Source organism: Hoplias malabaricus, chromosome 13, assembly GCF_029633855.1.
Source record: "Hoplias malabaricus isolate fHopMal1 chromosome 13, fHopMal1.hap1, whole genome shotgun sequence".
In the NCBI taxonomy this organism is placed as follows: domain Eukaryota; kingdom Metazoa; phylum Chordata; class Actinopteri; order Characiformes; family Erythrinidae; genus Hoplias; species Hoplias malabaricus.
In genome coordinates, this window is record NC_089812.1 from 18741554 (window position 1) to 18758644 (window position 17091).

Genomic DNA, 17091 nt, shown 5'->3' on the forward strand with positions numbered 1-17091 from the left:
TAAGATTGAAATAAATGCCTTTTTTAAATGCCTTTTTATCGGTCTTCTCAAAATGGAAATTGAAATCTCCAACAATTATAACTTTATGATTGCCCACAACTAGATTTGCAGCGAAATCACTGCAAAATTTTTTTTACACATGATTACATAATTAGTTTCACAATGTTACATAATAAAAGTGTGTCCTTTTTGTGGCAGGATTTGTAACAAGCATGGAGAGAACCTCAAAAGTAGTGTCACATTGTTTAAGATTAATGTCTAGGGTATTTTGGTAAATTACACATACTCCACCTCCTTTGCCTGATAATCTTGGGCTATGTACATAAGTACAGTCTAGAGGGTGGCTTCATTTAGTGCTGAATATTCATTTGGTCTAACCCACATTTTTGTGAGAGAGAAAACGTCAAATTTATGATCACTTATGATATCGTTTACGATGACTACTTTTGTGTTTAGTGATCTTATGTTGAGTAACCCAAATTTTAGTTCTGAGATGTTGCTGCTATCATATTTGTATGATTTAATATTGATTAAGTTGTTGAAACAGGCTGATTTTGTTTTTCTACTATTACATTTAATTCGGGGAAATACGCAGTCTCAATAAAGCTGAACCTAGGTGACGCCTCAAGGCAGTTTGCAGACGGTTGGTTTAGCCTGCCTGGTCCCGGCTCTGAATTGTCAGCAGCTGTTTACACTACTCTGCTGACTAATTAAAAGACTGTATGCTATGCTGCAAGAAAGTAAGGCAGCACCCTCCCGCATGGGATGGATACCATCCCTACCTATAAGACCAGGCTTTCCCTCGAAATGTAACCAATTATCTATAAAGCCCACTTGATTTTCGGAACACCACTTGGACATCCAGCAGTTTAATGCCAAAATTGTGCTGAAGGCTTCAGTGCTGCGCCGCATTAGGATGGGACCAGAGCAAATTACGTTATCAGAAATTGTCTCGGCCAGTTTAATCACCTCTCTAATATCACCCTTAGTTACCTCAGACTGCCGCAGACGAATATCATTGGCACACATGAATGACTATTCTCGAATGTCTCCTAATTGCTAATAGTCTAAGGTTGCCACTAATGTCCGGCACTCTGACTCCTGGTAAATAGTTAACTGTTACTGCTAGCACCTCTAATGGAGTAGCTTATTTCATGTGTCGAACAATAGAGTCTCCTATAACCAGAGCACTCTTAACAGGGGTGCTTCACTGAATGGGGCAAACATGTTTGACATGCGAATCGGAGGAGTGTGATGTCCCGGTGGGCTAGCTTTGGCCTCAGCCTTAGCATCAGCCTTCCGGCTATGTCGTATATAACGTTACCCATTCGCTGTGAGCCCTCTAACGCCGGTGTTGGGGGGGTGCTAACTCTCCCTAAGGCACCCGGAGTTGCTAGCAATGACTCTGGCTGTTTAACCCTTGATAATAATAAGCTCCGGATACACACTTCTAGCTGGTCCACTTTATCCACCAGAGAGTTAACCAGCTGGCACTTAGCACAAACACATAACTATCATTATTGCTAGAGGTGGAAAAGGGAGTTAAACTAAACATGCCACACGCTGAGCAAGCCAAACAGCCAGCAGTAGCCATGGTATTGCAGGTACTTACCACTTTTGGTTGATTTAGGAACTTACACCAGAGCCTACCTGGAATCATTGGGAGCAAGGCGGGAATACACCCTGGAAGGGGCACCAGTCCTTCACAGGGCAACACAGACACTCACACACTCACACCTAGGACAATTTTTGAGTCGCCAATCCACCTACCAACGTGTGTTTTTGGACTGTGGGAGGAAACCAGAGCACCCGGAGGAAACCCACGCAGACACGGAAAAACACATCAACTCCTCACAGACAGTCACCCGGAGCGGGAATCGAATGACATTTAAAAAAAAAGGATTCAGGTTTCTAAATCTATGTCACAGTATGGTGCATGGAAACTGAGGCAGATGTAAAAGATAATAACAAAAGAGAAATCTAAAACATCACAGTAGAGAATTAACCAAAGAAAACAACAAGACAACAAATAAACTAAGGAAAGACAGGAAACCCACAATGTAAATATTATTGATAATACAAAGCCAAGAGAATAACACTAGACAGAGACCAATAAGACACCTTAAGAGACAGGGACTGAGAACCTAGATCATTCATTTATTTATTCATTGTCCAGTTCAAGGTCACAGTGGGTCCGGAGCCTACCCTGAATCATTGGTCACAAGGCAGGAACAAACTCTGGAGGGGGCACCCGTCATGCACAGGGTAACACACACAGACACTTTTTTGAGTCGCAAATCTCACCTACCAAAATGATGTTTTTGGAGTGGGAGGAATCCCGTGCGGACACCTTTTCACAGACAGTCACCCAGAGAGGGACTTGAACCCACAACCTCCAGGTCCCTGGAGCTGTGTGACTGCGACACTACCTGCTGTGGCACCCACTAAGGACTATGTAGGGAACTAAATGAATTGATACACTAAGGAACATGAAAAGCAAGAACTGATCTATGAAAGACAAACAATCTGAAATTGATTGTGACAGGAATATGAAAGAAAGAGAAGCACACCAAAACACAAAATGATTGATAAACACAGAGACAAGAGAAAAGGCTTATATACACAGAAGAAAAATGGAACACCTGTAAGAGTTACTTGACTTACAGACGATAAAATCACATGACAAAAGGGGGCTGCAGACAGAAGAAGGAAGAAGCAGAGTGCAGTATTAAAAAATAAAGAAAACAAGGGAACTAGGACAGATCCTTACAATCTAGTGGCATCATTTGACAGTTATGCAAAACATTTGATATAACACATGGAAGTATAACAAATATTAAAGTTGGTTTCATCAGAATATAAGTACAACACATACAAAGTTTTATAAGTGCATGCTTTAATTTGCTCCATGATTTTATTTGATCCATAACAAATACAAGACTCCATGCATTCATAGCACATGGGTTTAGAGTGCTGTTTTTAACAAAATAAAATATTCATTCACATAACATGTTGCTCTCTAAAAAGCGTATACAAGTGTATAATGCACTTTATATTACAAAACATTTTGAGAATATTTTAAGAATGGGTTAATGAAGCAAAATCATCTGAATCACTTAATATTGATTCTGCTTGTTTTGGACCTTTAGAGAGTACAAGTGATGTAATGGGGTGTCATTTACTATTAACAGTGAATGAATCACATAAACAGGGATGATGAGATATTATATATCATTGAACACAAAATAGCAGGAGAATGGCTTCAAGCAACAAAATTATTAAAAATGCAGTTAAAATGCCAAATTATTCTAAAATTGCTAGAATTAGTCACGTTTAACTGCACACAACTTATGGGGAGAAGGGTTCATTGTGATCCCAACCACTGGAGTGAGAGTTAGCTGTTCCTTAGTCAATCCTGGTGGAGGAGTAAAGCAGAAGTGTTGCAGGAGGGATGTGAAAAAGAGGAAAAGCTCCATCTGGGCCAGACTCTCTCCCAGGCAATCCCTCCGCCCTAGAAGTAGACAATTATTAGGGGTCCAAGCACTGCAAGTGCTGGAGCCCTATTGTTTTTGTTCAGATTTTTCTTCTTTTTTAGGGGTCCAAGCACTGCAAGTGCTGGAGCCCTATTGTTTTTGTTCTGTTTTTTTTTTCGCTTTTTTTTTTTTTTTTCTTCTTTTTCTCTGATGAAACGCGATGGGCAGCCCAAACCGTAGGTCCTACAGACTTATCGTTTGGTCAACTGGTAGTAAACCCTCCCTCTACTCAGGTGCAAAGAATCAGCCCGATCAGCCTGATGGTGGCGCTATAGCGACGTGGAACGCTTCGCTCCCTATATCTCCTACCCCGTGTGGCGTAGAGACAAAATTCTTTTTTCCCAGATTCCTCAGGTCAGGCCCTACAAAAAAGCCTCAAGAACCCATAAGCTCCGCCTACTTAGATTTTGAGCTAATTTGCATAATATGCAAAATCGCACATATTTTTGAGCGCGAACTAGTCTCTGGACTATGGACATATGGACATATGTGGTATCAGCAGAATCCTAAGAACCTGAACTTTAATAATTATCCAAAAAAAGTTGGAATTTCATCACTGCTTGGCTTCCAGTCTCTGCCCAAATACAGGGGTAGAGCTCGCGTTCCAAAAATCAGACAAATACAGCTATAACTCGCAAACGCTTTCTCCAAATGTTACGATACTTCATATGCTTGATCCCTATAAAGGCTGGAAAACATGAGTACTTGGTTGTGCAACTGCAAGCCTAGGGGGCGCTACAACAACAAAAAATTTGTTACGCTTCACAGGATTGTCCCATTGACATGCCGCTTGGTATGCATGTAGTGTGTGATGAGCTGACTCAGATTATATGACAATGATGTCATATTCGAAAAAACATGTCCGCCATCAGCCAATCAAATTTCAGCAGCTGTTTCATGACCTTAACAAGGTCCTATCATCATGACACTTGCATGGTATGTCCATGGCCCCACTTCCTGAGCACATAAAAAGTTTCATAACGATAGCCACTAGGGGGCGCAATTCAATTTTTCAACATGCAAATATGGAATATCTCAGCGAAATATACACATATTGACAAGCAGTTTGCTTTATTTCATACTCTGTAAATTGCCATACAACTTTGCAATTACACTATTGTCAAACAATGCATACTTTATCCACAATAGTCAGGTATGTGAAAATGGAGCTTTTCGAACTCCTCCCTGGAAATTTGTCTTATCAATAAACAACTGGTATTTTTGAAGTCTGTATAGACTGTAGGTAAATAATTATCAAAAAAATGTAGAATTTTTGACACGCTTTTGTGGCAGTTATTTAACAAATATGCATGGGCGGGGCTTGATGCACTCTTTGAGCTATAACTACAACAAACTTCACCCAAATCAAACAAAACTTGGTACACATATGTACGTCATTACTCTGAAGTAGTCTGCCAAATATGACCACATTGCACAGAAAGGGGGCGCTACAATTAGACAGCAACTGGTTGCATAGGTTATTAATTGATTAAACCGTCACCTAGAGATGCAGTACCAGCAAGATGAGATAGATATATTCTGAACATCATGGGAAAGGAACTTGTGCATTTTCATAACAACAACAATGCCTAAATCATTTTTGAGTTACAGCTGTTTTTTATGTATACATAATACAGCCTCCTAACCACCTCCTCATTTCTACATCACATGTTCTACAATAGTCAGTACACACACACACACAGCAGGTATACTCAAAATATATGAGCTATTGTCTCTGCTTTTATTTCTATGATGTGGACCAACAGAGTATGTGTGTGTAACACTGTGGACAGTGAGTGGACAAAGGTTTTAAAACTTCCAGCAGCACTGCTCTGTGTGATTCACTCATAAGAGTGCTACAGACACAGACATATAACCACAATGCCAGTGTCAGTAGAGTTCTGAGAATGTATGAGCTACAGTCTCTGCCTTTATATCTATAAGTCTGATCAATAAAATATGTGTATCTACAAGTGTGGACAGTGAGTGGAAACTGGTGTTAAAATCTCTAGCAGCACTGCTATGTCTTATTCACTCATAAGAGGGCTACACACGCTGAGCTGTCACCAAAATGGCAGTGTCGCTGCAGTTCTCAGAATAATCTACTACTTAAATCATCTCTGCTTTGTGGGGCTCCTGAACATTGGGTCAGAATCCAGGGTGAAATTCCAGAGTGAGTTCTGTGCTCTCTGCTGTCTCTGTACCCCAAGCCCAACGCTCACCTGTCTGCAGACCAGAAATTCACCTACTCATTCACTACCACTCTCTCTTAAATTCCTGCTCTGCTGAGAGACCAGAAAACCAAGGATCATATTTTAACGCACTACAAAATCTATCTTAGTGTGGCTCCTGTATCAGGAAATGTCATTTGCTACCTTTTTGCTCTGCAAATACTGCTCGCTTTCATCCTGCTCTTCAATGGTCTGGACACGCATACAGCAGGTATGACTCAGTTGTGGGAGCTTTAAATCCATCAGCATCACTGCTGGACAGAGAATAGTCCACAACCAAACATAGCCAGCAGACAGTGTCCTATGTCCACTGATGACAGACTCGAGTACAAGCAACTCCACATCATATCTGCTGTTTTTGGGTCCTGAACATTAGGGTGAGAAACCAGGGTGCAACTCCAGAGTGACTTCTGTGCTCTATGCTGTCTCTGTCATCCGCTACTCCTCAATCTCATGCTACACCTCCAAAGAAATGCCAGGATAGCATGGAACACCTTACAAACACTACTCAAACTTCCCCAAAAGCCCCTATCTCATATGCTAGTGCATTATTCTTCTACCAGCGAATACAGCTTGGACCCCAGGAATTGTCGCTTGCGGCTATATTTAGATTTAAAATCTAATTCATATAAAACTCCTCACTATATGTTTAACATTTTGTTGACTTTCAGTATTAAATACATCACCCACTTAACGTAGCTAATTCTTATTTATTTATATATTTTTTTGTTTGGGCAATTGTGTGGGTGGCACGGTGGCGCAGCAGGTAGTGTCTTAGTCACACAGCTCCACGGACTTGGAGATTGCGGGTTCGAGTCCTGCTCCGGGTCACTGTCTGAGGAGTTTGGTGTGTTCTCCCCATATCTGTATAGGTTTCCGCCATGTGTGCCGGTAGGTGGATTGCCGACTTAAAAGTGTCCATAGGTGTGAGTGTGTGTCACCCTGTGAAGGACTAGTGCCCCCTCCAGGGTGTGTTCCTGCATTGCCTTGATTCTGGGTAGGCTCCAGCCCCACCACGACCCTGAATTGGATAGGCGGTTTCGGACAATGAATATTTGTTTGTTTGTGGGTGTGTGAATTTATTCATCAAGATTCAGTTACTACAATATCCAGAATGATTTACTTGGGAAACTCAGTAAAAAAAACCCTGGCAATTGTTTTGTTATTACTGTTGTCTATGTTTTAATCCCACCCTGCCTTGTGTCCAGTGATTCCGAGTGGGCTTCGGAACCACTGTGACCCTGAACTGGATAAGCGGTTACAGACAATCAACCAATCAATCAAATTTTTTTGTATAGCACTTTTTACAACTGATGTTGTTACAAAGCAGCTTTACCGAATTCTGGAAAGTCAAATAATGAATGAATATACTAATGTTTTACAAAATAAAAAAACATTAATAAAGATTAATTTTATTTCAATAAAATATGCCCTTATTATAACACCCCAAATCAGCTGTAGTATTTTGAAAGAGATTTTCACTTTAAAATGCATCAGAAATGTGTTTTTTGCAAACCAAGACTACTGTGTCACAGTAAGAGGTGAGTATGCAATGTCTAGAATAAATTTTATGTTTTGGCCTGAGTGTCCCTTTAAGGTCTGCATATACAACTATTAATTAGTGGATAAAAAGCTTTCATCACATTAACAAAACACAACAGGGATTCAAATACCTGCAGAGAAAGGCAAGAAAGCATCTTTCTAAACAAATCTTCCATGTTTGTCAAGGAAATGTTGGGGGCTGTCCCACTCGTTCTCATCTTTCAGTACAGATGTCAAAAGAGGATACTCTGTTGTGCCCTAGAGAACAGATGACAATAAACCAATGTAATAAAACTTATAAATATAATAAAAATAAAAGTTACATATGAAACACCTGGACATATTATATTATGTAAAAATATGTTTATATAAAAGCAAACACAAAAGTAAATTGGACACACTTTCAGGGTGATGTTTGTTAGAAATGTAACAACCTTGATCCATACAACCAGACTACATAAAGTTGGAGCACTAAACTTGCATTTCTGCTTCCAACACTGAACTTGGATATAGCCAACTATCTGGTTTATGGTGTACATGCATATATCTGTGAAATGTTCCCAAACTATAAATCCCTTGAAATCTATGGTTTTAAATTTATTTATATTTCTGAAGTACTCTGATAGCACAGTCCTAACAGCAAATGTAAGCTGACTGTAATCAAGGAAACTTGTGCTTAGCACAGCAGCCTTCACTTACATTCTTTTTTTTCTATAACTTAAAGTATTATGAATATAGTACAAATTTAGGCCATACTGATGATGATGAAATTATGATGTAAAGTATATCATCAGGGTTTGACATAGTCCAAATGGTTCAACCTAGAATATATAGGACTTTTTACTGCATGGTTTCACATGACATAATCATACTGTTTTACCTTTTAGTGAAAGAAAACAAAAAGAAAATGCTCAAAGTTGGTTAATTACAGTACTTCAAAAAAATGGTGGGAAAAACTAAAATTTCTTGTCAGTGTAATCTGTAAACATCTGACTTAAATTTGGGAAGCAAGATCTGTCCATTTGACCATTGAATTCTCTTGTGTTAAAGGGGACATATTATACCTCTTTAGGTCTATGGGATATAAAAAGCATGTTTATGAAATCTAAAAATCCTTTTTTTCCCTATTGGTCTTAAGTAATATTCTAATTTTCTGAGATACTGAATTTGGGGTTTTCATTAGTTGTCAGTTATAATCATCAAATTAAAAGAAAAACACTTGAAACATATCAGCCTGTCTGTAATGAATTAGTATAATATATAAGTTTCACTTTTTGAATGGAATTACTGAAATAAATCAACTTTCCATGATATCCTAATTTTATGACCAGCACCTTTATGAGATCTAAATAGTTTTCTTCACAAACTTATTTTAAATTAACTTTTATTCTGGAAAATAAACTAATATAAATATTGCCAACAACTATGAGAGAAACAATAGGTTGGCCTGATATAAAATGATTATGTTGACAATTTAAAATGGTTGACTAACATTTTACAAAGAATATCAATATAAATAATTCTGTTTACATTTGTGTTAAATATGGACGAGAACCATTTCTGACCACCTCCAAATGTGGTTTGAGTGATCTGATCGAAATCCAATTACAGTGCTTCTTAGAGGTGTTATACTGGCCTAGAAGACAAGTGAAATCCAAAACTGATCCAATCACCAAAAATGCCTGTTAATGCGAGATATAAACAGGTACATACAGTGTTCTTACCTTGTATATGAGGTTTTTTTGCCATAAGCAGCAACCCCCAGCGCAGGGTTGTTGCAGTGGCGTCAGTACCAGCGACGAAAAGATTAGTCACTGTGATACAGAGATTCTTCTCATTGAAGTGTGTGTTTTTCTGTCCTGACTGCTAACAATGAAATATGCAGAGCACATTTTCAGATTTAACCCCAAATTAAAACAATTGTAATGCTTTATATACAGTCCTATTTCCAGAAATGCCGGGACACTGCAAAATATGAATAAACACAGAATGCATTTATGTGAAACATTTTAAAACATATATTTAATTTTCGAGACCCCAGAAGACAGTAAAATCAGACATGTTTTGTAGTGGAAGTCACTGTATGGGCTCAGAAACACTCCTAAAACCACTTTTGCATCTAAAATTCACAAGTACAAAGAACTATTCATTCATTATCTGTAACCGCTTATCCAGTTCAGGGTCGCGGTGGGTCCAGAGCCTACCTGGAATCATTGGAGGGGGCGCCAGTCCTTCACAGGGCAACACAGACACACATTCACACCTATGGACACTTTTTTGAGTTGCCAATTCACCTACCAATGTGTGTTTTTGGACTGTGGGAGGAAACCAGAGCACCCGAAGGAAACCCACACGGACACGGGGAGAACACACCAACTCTTCACAGACAGTCACCCTACTGACTTCTCTGTGTCATAGTTCATTTAAGATGAAGATTAGGTGAACTGGAAAACTGTTCAAATCAAAATTTGAAATTTTTTTGGAAATAATGGATGCTGTATCCTCTGGGCTAAAGAGGAAAGGAAGCATCTGGGTGTAAGGACACAGCTCAAAAATCAGTATCCATGGCATGAGGTGGCAGGGTTAGGGATAGTTATAGGAATAGCATAAGGTCAGACACTTACTTAAAATAAGAAAACGAACGCCAGCATATCTCAAGAAATGTAATCTACAGATGGCATATAAACATCTAAAGACAAAAGAAATATATGTATTAACACATTCTATTTTGACGAAAGATGTTTGAACATCTTAAGATGACAAAATGGTGTTAACTCCTCAAATTTCAACGTCTTTTCAACGTCAAGGCATTTAAAGACATAGAATACAAGGTAATTTCAGAAAGACTGAGTGACTGGGAAGAGCTAGACTGAGATGTGGTAATTTAATGCTCACTGTGTGTTGCCATGGTAACAAACGAAACCTTGTTTGCCTGTGATTGAGAGTTGCTAAAAAAAAAAACACACGTTCATTTTAGAATATTAAGATCATGTCCACAACATTCTCAGAGATGTCTGATGAGAGTATTTTAGCAATTTTGAATTGGAGGATATTATATTTCAACCTTATTCTTTTTAAACTTTGCTGAACACTTCACATAACGCCAAAGTTTAGTATTATACAAAAAATGTATATAAATGTTAAATATTGTTTTACTTTGCTAAGAATTGTGAGCTGTCTAAATTCCATGCTCCACCATTGTGCTGCTTGAATGAGTGACTTATACCTAATCATTCTGTTTGCGGAGAAGGAAGGAGTCTGCAAATCCTCTTTGATCATCTGGATTCAGTGTCTCCTTTAGAGAACTCACAAGATTCATAATCTTTTTCTTGTTGTTTTGAACATTTTTCTCAAGCTTCCTTTTACTCCCCATGATTGGTCCAAGCCAGGGAAATATATTGTAGAGCTATAAATACAGGAGAAGGTAACTGCATAAATTAAATTCTGCATGATAGGAATGAACAATCTATGTTGGATATACCACTGAAAACAAAAAAATCCACAGACAGTTAAAGTTTGATGATTAAAATTCATTCATTATCTGTAACCACTTATCCAGTTCAGGGTCACGGTGGGTCTAGAGCCTACCTGGAATCATTGGGCGCAAGGCAGAAACACACCCTGGAGGGGTCCTTCACAGAGAAACACAAACACTCATACCTACAGACACTTTTGAGTCACCCATCTGTGACTGTGAGAAGAAACCGGAGCACCTGAAGGAAACCTTCGCAGACAGGGGGATAACGCACCACACTCCCCACAGAGAGTCACCCGGAGCGGACTCAAACCCACAACCTGGAGCTGTGTGACTGTGACACTACCTGCTGCCCCTACAAAGAACTAACTTTTTATAAACAGAATCCAGAAATGCTACTGACTTCTCTGTGTCGTAGTTCATTTAAGATGAAGATTAGGTGAACTGGAAAACTGTTCTGTGGCATAACAAATCAAAATTTGAAATTTTTTTTGGAAAAAATGGATGCTGTATAAGAAATAGTGAAATAATTTGCAACCCTTTTGCACATCAACCCTATGGAACTGGTTCTTTCATTCAGGGACTAGAGATGTTTTATTCACTATGTGTGAACACGTGAGATTTCACGTCATAAAGCACATAAATTATCTTTAGTGGTAAAATGACTTACTGCTATATCAGTGGCTATTTTATAGCTTGACTCTGAAAGGGATGAAGCTATAAAGTGAATGAATGAACATTAGAAAGCTAAAGAGAATTAAACATTTTGAATATGATGACTGTTTGGTATAGCTAATGAGGAGGAGATGAAATATATTGTGTAGAAAATAAACACATGTTACATATGTATATACAATGTTATATCAGTGGTGCTCTTACCACTTTTGTGAGCTCTGAACACAAAGAAAACATTTACCCTGATAGAAGCTGATCCACCGATTCTGACATTTTCGTTGGCTCTGTCAACCATTTGTTTGAATATAGGATCACTGTAATCAAATCTGCTTCCGTAGACAATAGACGAAATAATGTTGGACACAGCATAGTTCACTGGCTGTGTTGTATCAAAAGGTGCCCCTACAAAGAATATGAAAAACTATAAAATTTAATAACTTACAGTAAAATTGTTTCTGGCATTTGGGAAAAACTATATATGAAGCTCTCAAAGATTTCTTTGAATATTTACCCTCTTAAGAATTATAGGATGCTCTATGTGGTCTATGATATAAAATATCTATTTATATATAAAGTATATGTTACTAAATTAAAAATAAAATAAGGATTAACACTAATTTAGCTCCATTTTTATGTTGACATGGCTACATATGTAAGGACATTTACTTACATTATTTCAGGAAATGTTGAGACCCTGTGCAAAATGTAAAAGACCACAAAGGCTACATTTCAGATGTTAAAACTGACAAATGTGTTTTTTTTTTTTTTTTGACAAAATATGAGCCCATTTTTGTCAGACCACCTGCTGGGCCAGCCTAGAAGAGGCATATGCGCTTACTGACTCACTGACACCAAATGCTGAAACGCGAATGCGAATAGGAACTATTAGTTCAGCCATATTTCACATTCCAGTTCGTGAACTAAATTTGGGACCGTTCGGCAGTGACCAGAGATCCTCTTTTCCCTGAACAAGTACTCTTTTTGGGACCTAAAATCTGTGTGTTCCAGGGATCAGAATGTTAAGAACTGAATTGGGACACACTCACACTGCTTTTAATAAAAAATTTTATTAAAAAGATTATTAAAGCCAAAACACCAGAGAGGTATTACTCAAAATAAATGAGACTGTAAATTAGTTACAGCACAGTTTTAGTTGGACCCTTATAGAAATATAAATCAGTACATAAATATCTAGTTCCCAGCGATGCCCTGTTCCTTTATGAAGTATCTATTACTTGGTTGATAAAATGTTTAGGTGCTTGACTTTAGAAATGTTGAAAAACTTACTGGTAAATGAGTTGCTTTAATGTCATCTCAACACAGTGTTTGTTTGTAGCGTTGTATGAACAGAAAATAACAGGCTTTCCATGATCCTACATACACTGTCAGCAACTGGCAAGATAAACTATTTTTATAGTTTGTTATTATTGTAAACAAAGGCACTGATATGAAGCACCAAAGCTTCTCCAGACCTTCCAATGACAAGGGTATGTATTTTGGGCTTTCCTGTTTTTGAAATGCAAGAAAAACCTCTTTGACAATGGCTATATGGCTAATGGCAGTCCGGCTAAACTAGGCTTGCCTTGCTTTCTCTTTGTTGCTGCTAGCAAATGTTACAAAAAGTAGGGAATGGATGTATTTCTGTAAATATTTGGGAGCTAAGTAGACCCATGGCTCTAGTTTAGAAAGTCAAATATTTTCACAATATAACTTGATATAAGATTTTAGCTGCTCAACATATCGGGTCTCCTTTAAAGTATTTTTTATTTCATTATATGCTGAAGGTTTTCAGTGGGTAGGAACTAGTTTTGCACCTTATAGGTCCCAGTAACCCTCACCTGGGGAATCTACACATTCTTCCTTTTCTGTTGGTCATAGGCATGCTTCTTGGATTGTGTTTGTCTGAAGCTTCACTCCAGACATTTTTGCAAGTCATGCATGTCACATGCAATAGTACTCCTTCATACCATCACAGATGTTGGCTTTTGCCACATCTACAAGATTTTTTTCTTAAAAAAAAAAATTCAAATTCTGATTTGTTAGATCACAGAACACATTTCCACTTTGCCTCAACTCAGCTAGGATTTCCACTTTACAACCAGCCAGACTTTGGTTCTTCTCCCTTGCATACAGAGATTTCTCAGTATTCTCTGACACTGATATTATGTAGTGTAAATGAAGAAATCACCAGGTTCTTTGACATTTTACATAGAGAAACATGATTATAATACTGTTTCATTATTGATACAGTTAAATGTACATGTAAATGATCTTTTGCCAGTTAACCTTATTTATTTTTGTAGCATTATGTCACGCCCTTGTCCTGTTTGTTTTCTGTTTCTGTTAGTTATTGTCCATGTCTCCACCCATGTCCCGCCTTTGTTCTTCCTCCTCTTCCATGTCTCATTTGTAGTCCTGCCCCCTCGTTATCAGTCTCAGGTGTCCTTGTGTGTATATAAGTCCCTTTTCCTCCATGTTTGTCGGTCATTTGTTTCTTTCCCCAGGTCAAGTTGTTTAGCCCTCTAGTTTGTCTGTATCTGCTGTTTCTCGTTCCAATTCCCAGTCGTGTTGTTTCTTTTCTATTGTTGCCTTGTCTCTTGTTACTCAGTCCGGTCTGTCTGTCTGTGTCATTTCCTATGTCATGTTACTCAGTTTATTCAGTCTGTCTCCGCAGGTTTCCGTTGTTGTTGTTTCGCTCCCTAGTCCGTTTGTCTCGTCTGTCCCTCACTTCTGTTTGCTCTCTTCTTGTTTCCTTGTCTGTCTGTCTCTGCTGATCCTCATTTAGGTTTGCTCTCTATTTAGCTCTGTCCAGTGTTAGTCTGTTTAGCTCTCTAGTCTGTCTGTCCCGTTTGCTCTAGCTCTCCGTGTTCTAGTTTGGTTTGTTTATCTCACTTGGTCTAAGTCTCTGTCAGCTCCCTGTATCTTTCTGTTATAGTGTCTGTCTGTATCTGTTATTATTTCTTTTGTTTAAAATAAAGTTTGCTGTGTTTTAGCGAGTACATGCACCTGTGTCAGTCCGCCCCCGCAGTCCTGACACATTACATAACTTTACCTCTTTTGTTCCACCATTCCAGCTTTTTGCACTGGGTTGCTGGGATGTTATCATACTTTCCAAAGGAAAATAAAAATTCTCTAATGTTTTAACAGAGAAAACTATACTAGGCTAACTAGACAGGGAATACAAAGAACATGAAAAAGGAAGACCTGAACAGAGAGGGCTAAACAGAGAGACTCAGACAGATGAAGACCTAGTGGACAGGGAGAGCTAAACAGACCAATCAAACAGGTAATGCATGGGTGAGGGAAAGGGAAACAGATGAGAGAGAGGTTACTAGCTTGAAGGAAAAGAGAAATGTCCAACCAAGAGGCACTAACACAAGGGAACTTAAATACACACCACAGACAAGGAACACCTGGGACAGATAACGAGAGGGCAGGACTACAAACGAGGCACAATGTGAGGGTGGAGCTAAGGCGGGACTAGGGTGGAGAGGCACGGTGGCGCAGCAGGTAGTGTCGCAGTCACACAGCTCCAGGGACCTGGAGGTTGTGGGTTCGATTCCCGCTCCGGGTGACTGTCTGTGAGGAGTTGGTGTGTTGTGGGTTTCCTCCGGGTGCTCCGGTTTCCTCCCACAGTCCAAAAACACACGTTGGTAGGTGGATTGGCGACTCAAAAGTGTCCGTGTGTGTGTCTGTGTTGCCCTGTGAAGGACTGGCGCCCCCTCCAGGGTGTATTCCCGCCTTGCGCCCAATGATTCCAGGTAGGCTCTGGACCCACCGTGACCCTGAATTGGATAAGCGGTTACAGATAATGAATGAATGTGTTAGTTTAACCAATTCCAAATCTTTTTTCAGTATGGCCTATATTTACAGTTACAACACCAGGTATATCTTATCAGTCATTTTTATATGCTGCTGATGGAACTGTACACATTTACACAATGTGTAATGAGTGCCACAAGATAATAAGAACCAGATTCTTTTTCTTTTAGCTGTATTGTTCATAAATTGTTTCTTAAAAATAAATATAAATGTTAATCTGCATTTCAATGACAGTTTTAGATGTAAAATATTTTGGAAAAGAATAATAATTAATAACAAAATTATTTATATAATAAACATGACATTGATCTTAATATAGCATTAATATTTCTTGGATGTATGTAGACTGTTACTAACAATGTGGACTTCATTGTGTAACTACACAAAAAAATGGGGATTAAATTTTTTAAATAACAGTTTGCTTGAATTGGCCTGTAGAGATGAAGGATTATCCTTGGATCAACTCATTTCCCTATCCATCTGTCTTGATCAACTTCTAAAGAAAAGACCCAAGACCTCGGGTCAGGAACACCTTACCTTAAAGCGTCAATCCGTTCCTGGTTCTAAAAGGCCAATGATGCACTCAAGTTTCATTCCCAGTCCTAGTCCTTCTACTGAGCCTATGCAGTGTGATGTTTTGAGATTTTCACAAGAGGAACGCCTTCGATGTCTATACGGTGGATTGTGTTTGTATTGCGGAGGCTCTGATCACTTCAGACGTGATTGTAAAAGACGTCCGCAGTGGAATCCGACACACCATCCAGAGAAAGCTTCACACGTCAATACAGTGAGTGTACCCACAACCAGACTAATTTCAAGATCTTTTCTAATACCAGTCACTGTATACTGCCAAGGAAAATCTATTTTTGTTCCAGCACTGACTGACTTTGGAGCCAAAGGAAACTTCATTCATCAGTCCATTGTCACCCAGTTAAACATCAAGACGGATCCTTTGTGCAGACGAGTCCTGGTCCGTGCCATAGACGGTCTTCCAATTGGAGGAGATCCCATTTTTCAAGACCAGTTCAAACCAGTTTTTTACATTATGAATGGGTATCTTTTCTGGTGCTCCCTAAATCAGATTTTCACATCATCTTAGGATTACCTTGGTTAGAGACACACAACCTTAATATATCCTGGTGTAATCAGAAGATCACTGCCTGGTCCAATTTCTGTAAATCTCATTGCCTAGCCCTAGGCATTACCACTTATACCACTTCAATAGAGAGTCCTGATTCAGAGTCATCTGTGCAAATTCCCCCTGAATATACTAAATATCTAGAGGTATTTAGTAAAGTCAAAGCCACTAATTTACCTCCCCATAGAACGTATGACTGCGCCAAAGGCCTTTTAGAAGGGTCCCCTTTGCCTAAGTCACATATTTATCCTCTTAATCTTGAAGAGGAAAAGGCTATGGAACAATATGTTGAGGAGGCTTTACAACAAGGGTTTATTGGTCCGTCAAGGTCTCCAGTAGCTTCCGGATTCTTTTCTGTTAAAAAGAAGGATGACGGACTTGGGCCATACATTGACTATCATGCTCTGAATGACATCACAAAGAAATATACTTATCGTTTACCACTCATTCCGGTGGCGTTAGAACAATTAAGAACTGCTTTCATGTCTCTCTTCTCAAACCTGTAGTCTTGAACGAGGTACTACCAGACGATGTACCACCCACGGCCATTGAAAAGGAGGATTCGTCTATTTACGCCGTGCGCGAGATACTGGATTCGCGTAGACGTGGAGGGGTTCTCCAATATCTCATTGACTGGGAGGGTTATGGCCCCAAAGAACGTTCATGGTTACTCGC

At 39.0% G+C, this 17091-nt stretch overlaps 1 pseudogene; it reads right to left on the reverse strand.

The window, feature by feature from the left end:
* Nucleotides 1-3323: 3323 nt before the first annotated feature.
* Nucleotides 3324-13944, reverse strand: LOC136664452 (cytochrome P450 2K4-like; annotated as a pseudogene).
* Nucleotides 13945-17091: the final 3147 nt, after the last annotated feature.